This window comes from Mya arenaria, chromosome 10, assembly GCF_026914265.1.
Source record: "Mya arenaria isolate MELC-2E11 chromosome 10, ASM2691426v1".
NCBI classification, from domain to species: Eukaryota; Metazoa; Mollusca; class Bivalvia; order Myida; family Myidae; genus Mya; species Mya arenaria.
Window position 1 is genome coordinate 10,210,620 of NC_069131.1, and position 13,646 is coordinate 10,224,265.

Here is a 13,646-nt window from a genome sequence, read left to right on the forward strand (position 1 = left end):
GATGATGCTGTAATATTTTCTGATACTGTTGAAGGTCTTCAAAGATCTTTAAATAATTTGCATGCATATTGTGAAAAGTGGAAACTTAAGGTTAATGTTAATAAAACAAAAATAGTTGTTTATAAAAAGGGAGGTAATAACAATGAAAATATAAATATTTATTACAATGATGAATTGATAGAAAAGGTTCAATCTTTTAACTATCTTGGCATTGTTTTGTCAAGTGGGGGATCATTTATGAATGCTACGCAAACATTAGCAGATAAAGGACTTAAGGCTATGTGAAATTTGTTTGGGATAACTAGGGGGAAAGAAATTCCTGTTAAAATTATGTTGGGTTTATTCGACTCATTTGTGTCATCAATTTTGTGCTATTCTTGTGAAGTATGGGGCTTTTGTAGAGCTGAAAATATAGAAAGGGTTCATAGAAAATTTCTGAAAAGACTTCTTGGTGTAAAAAATAAGCACTAGTAACTCTGCAATATATGGTGAACTAGGACGGTACCCTCTGTATGTTACTAGACATATACGAATTGTTAAATATTTTCTTAAACTGTATCAATTTAAAAGAGACAATTGCATTTTATACAATACATTGCAAAGCCTTCGATATGATGCGGAAAATAACGCAAATTCAAACAATTGGTGTTCTAATGTACGCACTATATTACAAAATGCAGGATTCAATGAAGTATGGTTATATCCGGAGTCGATTAATATTGATTATTTTATTCCTAATTTTAGAAGAAGGTTAATCGACTCGTTTATTGGACATTGGAAAAATGATATAAACTCATTAAGTTCACTAGTGTTATACAGAGAACTAAAATGCACTATACATATGTCATCGTATATAGATAAATTGTATAGCTATAGACTTAGGAATAGTATTGCTAGATTAAGATTGTCCTCTCATATGTTAAATGTTGAAAGAGGAAGATATGTTAATATTGAAAGAAATCAACGTAAATGTGTTTTATGTGTCCATAATGATATCGAAGATGAATATCACTTTGTTTTGATTTGTCCGAAATATAATGACATTAGGAAAAAATACATAACTAAATTTTACTATGCAAGACCAAGCATGTTTAAATTCATTCAATTATTAAACTCGGAAAATGCTGCATGTCTACGAAAACTAGCTTTGTATTGCAAACATGCTTTTAAGCTACGATATACTGCTTTGAATAATAATGCTTAACTTTTAACATGTTGAAATCATTGTTAGTTCATTTATGTATATATGTATAATGCACTCTCGCAGTTATCAACTATTGCCATGCCATGTGTTATGTTATTGTAACAACGATGAACTGTATATGTTCAAGTTAACAATAAATTTTCTGTTCTGTTCTGTTCTGTTCTGATGAAATAAACTTACTAATGCACCTTTAGCTACAATGCATGAACATGATAATTATACTGACTGAACTTACTACCAACAGTATTGTATATGATCTTGGTATAATAATAGTCATAGTCCTGCGTTACTGACAGTTATTATTTCAATGATTACCATACTAAAATTGAAATGTTTGTTTGTTTGAGTGCCCCCTATAACGTTTAAACACATGTACGGTTTATTTAATTTAATGGCACAAACCATTTTGTCATTAGCAGACAAAGGCATGACAAACGAGTATTCAATACAACAACGAAGACTGTAAGGACACGCCCAGTAGTCAATCATTCAATATAAACCCTGTGTAGAGGCACAAGGCAAGATACCAAACGACAATAAACGACACAAACGTACAAACCTAACAAACAGACACCACAAGCATCAAAATAGCGTTATACAAAATCATGGGATAACAAAGTCACTCTTTGACATATGTGGATTCCAAGGCGGTTACCGCAACATGTATTGAGTGCCTCTCTCATTCAGAGTAAGCATGGGGATTGAAACCAATGGTTATAAGGTCGGTAAAATAAACGAACTGATTCTAGAAAAACACAGGTAACTTAATTAATTTATTTCATTTAATAAATGCGTTAACATATTTGTGGAGAAATAACAGCAAGCGTAACATTAGCAGTTGTCGAGAAACTAAATCTTATTTTAGAAAGAACGAAAAATACAATCGAATATTTAGATGATACCACGACTGATGGAAGTGCTAATGGATACTTCCCGATTTTATCAATCATTTTCAAGCATTCACATCTCCCGGACATGCTGAGAGACAAAACACATTCCCATTAAACAAAGGTAAATATTGGATTGAAATTATTAGTATTAACTTTCGATATTATGAAAGCTTAGTCAATGTGGACGTGACAAATGACAGTTGAATAAACATGATCTTGTGACAGCGTTTGGGGCGTTACCTAGTGTCGCCTACTGATTCATTGTACTATTACAACATTATGTGCATGAAATTGTTCGCACTTCTGTTTCCACCTCGTGATTCATATTTGAGAGATGAACTGTTTAATGTAACATAGCACATCTATAACAACAAGCGTTATCAAAAAAATGTGTTCTTAAAACTGTTTTTAGGAAGTATCTACAAAAGGCTAGCGCATATAACAATTTTATCTGAGTTAAACAAACACTCACGGTAGCCGATGGACACACGTGTGTTCGCGGGATGGTCGAACCTGAGCCCCAGTTTTCGCCACATCTCGTCCACGATACACTTCATGGGCGGGTTTTCGAGTTTGTGAGCAAACAGGTTGATGTCCAAGTACCAGCGACCGTAGCAGACCCCGTTCCGAATCGCATTCCTGTAATGATATGCATAAACATCCTATAATATTTATGATATTTCGACTTTAAATGAAGATGGTTTACATTCGTAACGAGCTGACGTGTGGTAGGGCAATATGAGATTCATAGAAATATTATCAGTTAAGGGGTTAGTAGGTGACCCGATATGGGATATAGTTGGCAAAGGAAACCATATCGGGTGAGAGCGAATGTTTCATTTATTCATCGGAGTATTCTTCGGAATCGAAAAATAGACGCCATTTTTTGAAGAATATGGGGTCACCGCATGACCAGTTCTGGACCAATGGCGTTGCGTCATTTATGTTGGAGGCGTGATATTGCTGAATATATGTTGCTATCCTATACTTCTTTGTAACATCATGTTTACGTAAGCAACTTTACTGTTACTCCGTAAATGCTTCCAACAGACAAACATGTTAAGTACAAGTTAACAGGATCAAGTTTTATGTTTCTATCTAAATTAACATCACACAGGAATAAAAACACTGTGTATCAGCATATGCTACGTTTAACGCCTCTGTTATGTCAGTTAAATTACAAAGAATCAACGGTGGTAAGATCAGTTTTTAATTCATTTAACTTCTATTTTGGTTAAGTTTGTTTACATTTTAGCAAAACACTGTAGCCAATGATAACAGAAGTACGAAGTGAATTCGAACCATATGTTAATCAAAAATGAAGTAATGCTACATCAATATAATAGTTTGTTCTTCGGATTGTGACCGCGAAAAATTGGAGCAAGCGCCAGCAATAGAATATAGAATAAAACATCCATTTCGTTTGAAAAAGGAGCGGGCGACGGTAACATTTATTTAGTTCTATATGGTTATAAGTTAAAAATGGCAGTTACCCTTCACAGTGTTATGAAGTGCAATAATAATATTTGATTCACATTTCCTTAAAAACAGGTGCGGTAATTGAATAGAACGAATCTTCAATTCGACGTGGCCTCAGGTAACTGTAGGTCGAGCAGTACAATCCATTATGCTACGTTTACACTATGTTCCCGGTGGCCACGGCAGCCCCGTTTGCCCGAAACGTATTGCGCCGTGGGATTTTGGCCATTTTTTTCTCCATAAATAAGTTTTGTTAGGTTGTGCTAAGTTTCCTCACGTTTTATCAAGGTAACCGTGACAAGCCGTAGGGGCGAAAAAGTGGTTCGTCCAAGGCGCACTAAGGTCCGGGCGCGGTCTACCAGGGATGCATGTACGTTGCGTCCCGGTCCGATACGTTCTGATAGGATCCCTCACGTTGTTCATGTCTTCATCCAGGTCTGATGCGTTTTCCACGTTTTGTCAAGGCCTCCTATGCATCGAACGCGAACACTGCAGAGCTTTGGATTACGTTTGTGTCCACTGTATAAAGAAAATCCCCCAGGCAACAGCAATCTCTGTATCAGAATACTTCGACAAGTAAACATGAATTCCCAAGATGAAGAAGATTTTGTGTTTTCACCGCAAATGAAACGTTACGAAACGGCTATCGTCCACCCTAGCTTGCCGTGAAAACCGTGACAAAACGAAGCACAACGTGACAAAACTAGAAAAAAACTTCCAATGGCGGGGATTACATATTATTCCCGCCCCCCTACGGACGATTTTAAAGTTGTGTAACGGCCTATTACGTACTGTCACGTACTGTCACATACTGTCACGTGTCATTGCGTTTACCCCGTTTTACTACGACCTACTACGTTTCTCATCCACACCGTGGCTGCCGTGGCAAATTTTTTGACAGTTTAAAATTCTGGCCCGGCATGCACGGCAATAACGGTCTGTCACGTTTGCATATCCCGTTCCCCCGCGCTGTCCCACGTTTATCCCGTTTTCTCCACTGTGTCTGAAACGGGGCTGCCGTGGCCACCTGGAAGATAGTGTAAACGTAGCATTACATATAATTAAAATTAAAAGGGAAACTTGTGACTTTAATGTTTGTTATAACACCGCAGTTAGAGGTTTATTGAGGACATTTTACCGCAGTGTATATTATCTAAACAGAATGAATACTTAAAGCTGCACTCTCACAGATTAAACGTTTTGACAACTTTTTTATCTTTTGTCTTGGAACGAGCCAATTTTTGCGACAATCCATGGAAACCAATTATATAAAACTGCTGACAAAAAGTAGATCGCAGATTTTTATATTTAAGTTCAAAAAGTGATATTTTATGCATTTTTCTTAAACCGTTAGTAAGCTATAAAACATTAATTTTCGAATGGAAATATGAAAATCTACGATCTGATTTTTTGTCAACAATGTTACATCATTGGGTTGCAGATATTTATGCAAAAATTCGCTCTTTTCAAGACAAAAAATTAAAAAGTTGTAAAAATGGTAAATCTGTGAGAGTGCAGCTTTAATGTATTAATTCAGTTAGAAGTAGGAGTGACTAATGAAGTATACACCATCTCAATTTGGTTTTGTTAAAATTCATTGAATACACTTTCTTGCAGTCACAGTTGAAAGTGCTTCATAAATCCATATGGCTGCAAACAACTAAGCTACAAAGAAAACACATTATAAGGCAATCAAATTAGTTTAGATCACTTCTGTTTGAAAATGAAGTTCTTGTATCAAGTCTTTTTGCATTAAACGAACGGAGTTTTAGGTACATCCAAAATCAAGTACATCATGTATCTATAGCCGCTCGAACGACCCTCCATATCAGAGAAAAACTCTTGCAGTCATCATCTATTTGACATATTAAACTATACAGTCGGGCTCTTATCCTCCCAAATATTCCATACATGTGCAGTATGCACTGGTTTAACATCAAACGACCAATTCAGATTGTAGCTTTAAATTACGCTAACAAAGACGGAACGTTTACTAAGGAATCTGTTGGAAGTGCCAAAAACATGCTGCTCGAAACCGCTTGTAGAAATTGACCTCCTCTTCGTTGCAAAAAGATATTGTTAACGTGAATTTATTCACTAAATTGCAGTTTATATTGTTCATTTGCCAACAGTAGTCTCGTTCCATAATCGTTGCAGATTAGATATGTTGACACAGTTATTTATAAGTTGAAACAATAATCTACCTGTTTTGACATCCGTACAGTAGAATGTAGTCTTCCGGATGATCTGACATCAGTAACGTATTGGCGACAGACCAACGGGCTCAGCCAGTGGACTATATGTAGATATTCGAACATCATGAATGGTTTGTGTGTAGTGAGTTCTTACTAAGTTTACAACATTTCGTCAAGTGCGTTAAACCGAAATATTTGCTACTGGCCCTAATTTCTCGAAACTTCTTAAGCTGAACAGACTTAAGTTGTTTATTTCAATAAGCAAAAGTAATTCTTAAATTGAATTTGATAATAAATTATAAAATATTGTGATAATCATAAAGATAATTCCTATCTTAAGTATAAAAAACTCTTAAATGAGTTTTTGTTGCTACCGTGAATACCTAAACATTTGGGCATACGACGTCACATATGTAAACAGGTATATGAAATATTGCCATAAATATACTATAAAACATAGGGGATGTTATGTACTCAATCGCAATTTCTATCGATGACGCGAATTCTTCTTTCATATTGGCGAGCTGCTTATATTTGTGATAATAAATATGGATAATGCAACAATTTATGAAGTTCGAAATGGCAAACAACTAGTTCACTGAAGCATGTGTGAAGTAGCTGTCTAGATAGATTGGAAGTGTTCTCTTCTTCGTGCTTATCCTCATGGTTCTTTGAAGAACATGAGAACCATGTTCCTGAATATTAACATGCTTTGTATTTGTGTATGTGGTGTTTGTCTTTGTGTATGTGGTGTTTGTATTTTGTATGTGGTGTTTGTCTTTGTGTATGTGGTGTTTGCATTTGTGTATGTGATGTTTGTCTTTGTGTATGTGGTGTTTGCATTTGTGTATGTGGTGTTTGTCTTTGTGTATGTGGTGTTTGTCTTTGTGTATGTGGTGTTTGTATTTGTGTATGTGGTGTTTGCAATTGTGTATGTGGTGTTTATATTTTGTATGTGATGTTTGCATTTGTGTATGTGGTGTTTGCATTTGTGTATGTGGTGTTTATATTTGTGTATGTGGTGTTTGCATTTGTGTATATGGTGTTTGTATTTGTGTATGTGGTGTTTGCATTTGTGTATATGGTGTTTATATTTGTGTATGTGGTGTTTGCATTTGTGTACATGGTGTTTGTATTTTTGTATGTGGTGTTTGCATTAGTGTATATGGTTTTTGTATTTGTGTATGTGGTGTTTGTATTTGTGTATGTGGTGTTTGCATTTGTGAATATGGTGTTTGCATTTGTGTATGTGGTGTTTATATTTGTGTATAAAGTGTTGGTATTTCGTATCCAGTATAGCCAGCCATGCTCTATTCTGCTTTTGTTCTTTGTTTGGTCCCAAATTATTTACAAAATGAATGTCTAGAGTACCTGCGTACCTAAATTTAGCTCCAAGTGTGACCATTTCGTTCACGATCTCCTTGAACGAACATTGTATTTTGTAGTTAGGAAACACGTTCTCAATCGTATTGTACCCAATCGCGTCAATACGCCACATCACCTCTGTAAGACCTCCGGACACCTGTCATGATTCAACAATTCAAGTCAACATATACAGTGTGTGTATACCACGTGATAAATAACGTCATTTATGCTACGTCGTAAAGTAAAATTTTACTGAAAATGAAGACTTAAAACAAAGATTTTTCTTTTTCTAAACCATGTTAAATGAAACAAAGGGAAATTTATGCAGCTTAAAGAACACCGCCTTCGTTTTATTATTCTTTCGACAAACCTGTTTTCAAAATAATGTTTTGACAGTGCTCCATCAGGCAGCGGTATGCGAAAAGAATTGTCTAAGTGTTTTAAGAAACTAAACTCTCAATCAATCTCTGGTAAAGGACCGAAGGCGGGACTCTGTAAGCGGTTTATATTTTTGACAATTGGGTTTGGCTTTACGGCGGTATTATATCGCTTAAAGTAATTCAGGCAACTGATTATGTAAGCGTCCTTATATACCAGCAAATAAGTCGCTACACAGTTCCAGAGGAAGAGGACGACTGAGTGCGGTCTGCTAGGTCACCATGGTCTCCAAAAAGCTCCAATTCAATCGGACGCATTGTTATGTGAAATCTTAGTGAGCAGGTATATTCGCATTTTAAATATAAGAGTAAAAAGGAAGAAAAAGTTAATAATCGAATGTACAAACTGGTGTCCCTGGTCATGGTATCCGAATCCCGTGGGACTCTTCTACAACCGAATGGCGATATTGAGGTAAGACACTCTATCGGGTCTATGATTGGTCGATTTCTTCGAAATGTCTGAAAATTAAAAAAAAACATATATGAAGTCCAGTTATGGCATTTAAACATGTATTTACAGGCTAGTCAGATGCAACTGGTGGTTTCTCATAATTCTGTTTTATGTCAACACAATTCGGCTTATAAACAGACTAAAAATATTTTGAAACAGTCAGTGCATAATCAAATTCATTGATGATTGTCTGACCCATTGAAACGTCCGATTGTGAGAGTTAAATGCTGAAAATGACTGTCGAGTCAAAGAGATTTATTTAAGCTGGGCCTGTTTTGCACGAACGCGTGAAATGTGGTTCTTTTCCATTGTCTTTTTCGTATGCTTAACGTGAACAGTAATTCTGCCGATTTAATACGCATTGCGAGTTTATAGCACATCTTGCGTTGAAGTGACGTCATTTGTTCGATATATCTCTTCTGTTTCATTCTTCTCAACCGAAAAAAACTTTCAAACAAATATGCACAACCCTTATGCAACTTATATCCATAGAGAAGGGGGAAAGAGCCTCAACCTCTCCCAGAACTTTCGTTCACACATAAATGTGAATTTATGGTATTTATTAGCATTTCAAGATTGTATCTTCTTATGTTTTCTTGTGATATAGTGTTCTTTGAAATGTTGAATTGATCACTACTACCTACCTTTGTTTGAATTTTACTTTTGAATGAATTAAGTATGTATTTTGGATATGCCTAAAGGCTCGGTAAAAATAAAAGCATATAAACTTGAACTCGGAAGTCGACTCACTGGTAAATTTGAATATTGATGTATACACCAAAATTCAAGTTAGTCCAATGTTGAAAAATTATAATATTTCTTTAAAAGTAGAAATAACTATCGAACGGTACAGACTACTAAGAAAGCCAAGGTGCGATGTGTGATGATCGACCATATCCTTTTCACTTTCCGGAACGTTCAAAAGAATAATATCTTGTTTAATTAAGAATTTTCTTGGTTTCAATAACGTTAAACGATTAACTCTGTTGCATTCTTTGAGAGCTCTTGTTAAGAGTCTGGAACTTGTTTACGTCCTTTAATGACCAATGTTTAGGAAAAGCTCCAGCATATTTTCCCATATGGACCGTTGTCTCTAATGCATACAATTACCAAATACATTAATTCTTACCATATTTACCAAAGACAGTAGCACAACAGCTTATGTTGGGGATGAAATATCAAAAACAAGCCTCTAAGATAGACCGTTGTTCCAAATGCATATCATTAACAAAGGAATATAACATTTATATATTTAGCAAACATAGCTGTGGATGAAAAGGGAAAAAATCTCTACAATGGATCATGATACCAAATTAATGTAACTACCAACGGGTTTATTTTTTTCTTAACTTTTACAGTTAACAACAACTTATGCTGGAATGAAAATGCAAACACAAGCCTCTGTGATTTCCTGTCGTAAAAATTGCACATCATTATGATAGGAATATACTTTTATTATATTTAATTAACACATTACGTAGCTCAAAAACTAAACTTGGGGATGAAAATACAAAACTTTTTGAGTAGTTCATAACGATAAATCAGATATTTGGGCTTAAGAAACAAAAGCAATTTAATGTCAATACAATTTATTAAAAAAAATTGAACAAAAAGGAAAAAAAGCTATGTGGTGTGTTCGAAAAAAATAGCAATAATAAGCATCTTAAGATAGTTGCACAGTTGAATAGCTAGGAAGATTTTACTATAGATTGTTTTTTTTTTTTTTTTTTTTTTTTTTTTTTTTTTTTTCATTGACCGCCACAATTGTTCATGCTTATGAATAAAATTAAGAAAGCGTAACTTACCTTGTCCTGATGCTTCGAGTGGACGAGAGCTATCCAAATCAAAACCCAGAACCTAAAACAACACATAAACTTCATGATCAGGACTATTTAAGACTTTAACCAACTCAAACGCAAATGAGCGAAATCCAAACGTCGGACGGTTATGTAATATGTTTTGCAAATCAAATTAGCTCCTGGGCCCGTGTTTTGTTGACTATATAGATTTGTTATTGGATATCTGTAGTTTATTTAGTATTACTAACTCGTTAAAATTAGACTTTGTCAGCAAACCATTTACTTGTGACATAACATACGAACAACCTTTCAACATGATTACTTAAAGCTGCACTCTCACAGATTGAACGTTTTGACAAGTTTTTTTTGTCTTGGAACGAGCCAGTTTTTGCGAACATCCAAGGAAACCAGTTATATAAGACTGCTGATTAAAAATAAGGTCGCAGATTTTTATATTTAAGTTCAATAATTGATGTTTTATGCATTTTTCTTAAACCGTTAGTAACGGTTTAAGACATAAAACATTAATTTTCGGACGGAAATATGAAAATCTGTGATCTGATCTTTTGTCAGCAATCTTTTATCATTGGTTTGCAGATATTTACGCAAAAATTGCTCTTTCCAAGACAAAAAAATAAAAAAGTTGTAAAATTGGTATATCTGTGAGAATGCAGCTTGAATGCATATTATTCACATTATTAATTCAAATCAAAGCGCTTAAAGTGTTTACAGGCTTTCGACCTGCTTCATTTTGTGAGTAAAGTCATGTTATACAGAATAGAACGGAAAGTGTGTGGAGATTTCGCAGTTTGTCTCAGTAATTTCAGCCTTGAGTCTTGAGCATGTTGCATATGCATATTTATAAACCATTGATATACTCGGATAATTACGTCCTCGAGTAAAATAGGTTGAGGGCAATATTAAAATACATCATTTCTTACAGGGAATAAATAGTATGTGGATGAATCGATCAAGATGAATTTTGCGCGAGGATCCTGTCATGTAGAAAAAAAACCTAAAACATAAACTTCATTGACATGTCCAATGCATTTTGTAGGATGCATTTGATTTAGAGGTCATACCCTAGTAGTTAATTAAATACGACTCAGTCATGATTGAAGTCTAACAAAATACCTAAATAGTTTATCTGTAGCGGTGTATTGTCGATGAAGGTTTCAGAAAAGGTTTAATTCAAGAGTTTCAAGAGTTTATTGGCGAATCGGCATGTTTGCCTTTGGCCATTTACAAACTGTCTAATTATGGCCAAGACACAAAAGTATATTGATTTATAAAGCAATTATGTGATAACATTACATATACATTCACAAAAGCAATATCCTAATAATATATACGAAAATATAACCATTAGAAGCAGCTAAACTTCTAGCTTTTCTTGTCTTAATTTCATAGCACTATATATAAACTTAGCTAAGTTTTGTAAAAATAAGTCCCTCTTTACTGACATCAAATATTTAAATTTAGCCATATTTGGCCAATTAACTTTAATATGATATTTTTTTCTAAGATCTGAATAGGCTGTACAACAAAGTAGAAAATGGTATTCAGACTCCACAGTGTCATGTGAACAGAGTTTACATTTTCTGTTGTCTCTGTTAATATTCGTATATCGACCAGTCTCTATTTCCAGTGAATGAGATGACAGTCTAAATCTTGATAATTCTTTTCGGTGTTTATCATTTTTGACACACGTTAAATATTCTTCAAATAAAAATTCGTTTTTAAATCTACAATAGTATTCCATTTTTGGTTGGGATGTTAAGTTATCATACCACGTTTGAATATATTGATCCCGTACTCTTTGGGTTAACAAAGGAGAATAATTGTAATCTGTATTAAAATCAACTAACAAGTTACCATAACCCATTCTGTTTAACAAATCAGACATAGCTGAGTGCCATATTTTTTTACTAGCAGGACGTATGTTATTATAATGATAAATATTGGATTGTTTTGTTAACACATGGTGCATTAATGAATTCGGATTCATATTAATTTTTATCCAATATTTTAATGCCCTTTCTTTACATATAACTGACAATGGAAACCGTCCTAGCTCGCCTAAAACGGCGACATTAGATGTCTGTTGTTTAACACCAAGAATATGTTTGCAGAACTTTAAATGGAGTTTATCTAGCTCGCTATGATCGTATGCTCCCCAAATCTCCGATCCATATAAAATAATTGGTACAATTAGAGCATCAAACAACGATAGTTTAGTTTTAATATCTAGTGTTAATCTACTAAAGACAGATAGTAGATGGTTGTATGCCTTTAAAGCCTGTTCATTCAGCATTTTTACAGCATTATTCATATTCCCAGTATAAGAAAAGTTAATACCTAAGTAACAAAAGTTATCCACCACTTCAACAATTTCGTCATTAATTGTCCATCTAAAATTACACTGGCTTTTCCTGCTTTCAAACACACATATTTTAGTTTTTTTAATGTTGATTTTTAAACCCCAGTAACATGAATACATGTACAGCGAATTTAGCTGATGCTGTAAACTTACAGGATCAGTGGTAAATAATGCGATATCATCCGCAAACAACAGCATAAAAATAGATAGTGTATCAATGTCTGACTCAGTTAAATTGTGAAAGTCAACAGAGTCTTTAACATCATTGATAAACAAAATAAATAAAAGGGGTGATAATGGCTCCCCTTGTTTAACACCAAGTGATATATCAAACATATCAGAGTAGGACATATTACTAGCATCCTTAATACAAGCCTTAACACTTCTATATATAGATTTTATCATATTTATCATCTTGGAGCTAACTCCCGATTCTACTAATTTTACCCACAATGCATCATGGATAACAGTATCGAAAGCTTTTTCGTAATCAACAAATGCACAATATAGTTTATGTTTGCTTAGAATAGTATTCTGAATTAATGCATGTAAGATAAAAATACAATCAGAAGTACTATGACTATTTCTAAATCCGAATTGTGATTCATTATATACATTATTGTTCTCACACCATTTATCAATTCTATTTCTAAGAACTAATGAGAATATCTTAGCAGTAATATTAACTAAAGTTATTCCTCTATAATTTGCCGGATCAGAACGATCACCTTTTTTAAAGATTGGGACAATAGCCCCTTTACTCCACGCTTCTGGATAGACACCCTTCTGAAATATGTATTTAAATAATTTGGTCAAATATGGAGCAATAAATTCTTTGGAATCTATGAAAAAATCAGCAACAACATTAGATGTGTCGCAGCTCTTATTGCGTTTCAAACTTGAAATAATTTTACGTATCTCATCAACAGTGAAGTCACAATCCAATTCATTGGTTTCAATAGTATTCACAGAATCAGGATAATCGTTAACATCGAAATTGCTGGGATGGGGTGTATTTGACATATTTTTGAAATGCTGAACAAATTCATCAATACTTATGTCATTAGAATTTGTATTTTTTTTACCTTTATACTTATTAATATATTTCCAAAAGGATCTAGCATTTGTCTTGCTAAGTGTAGCTAATGTACATTTTTCAATATATGAATACCTATGTTTAGCTTTACGCTTGGCTTTACAATACAAGTCCCTAGCATTCAAAAATAATAATCTGTTATCAGGTGTAGGATTTTCAGTATACAGCCTTTTACAATTGTAAAAATCATTTTTACGTTGCTTACACGTGTTATCAAACCAAGGCGACTGTTTTCTGTGTGGTGAACTATTTTTGTTACCTGTAATACGAATGGTTTTACCATGTACAGCAAATGATATATCATATATCAAGGTTGAAAAATCATCGATACAAGTGTTTAAATCCACACA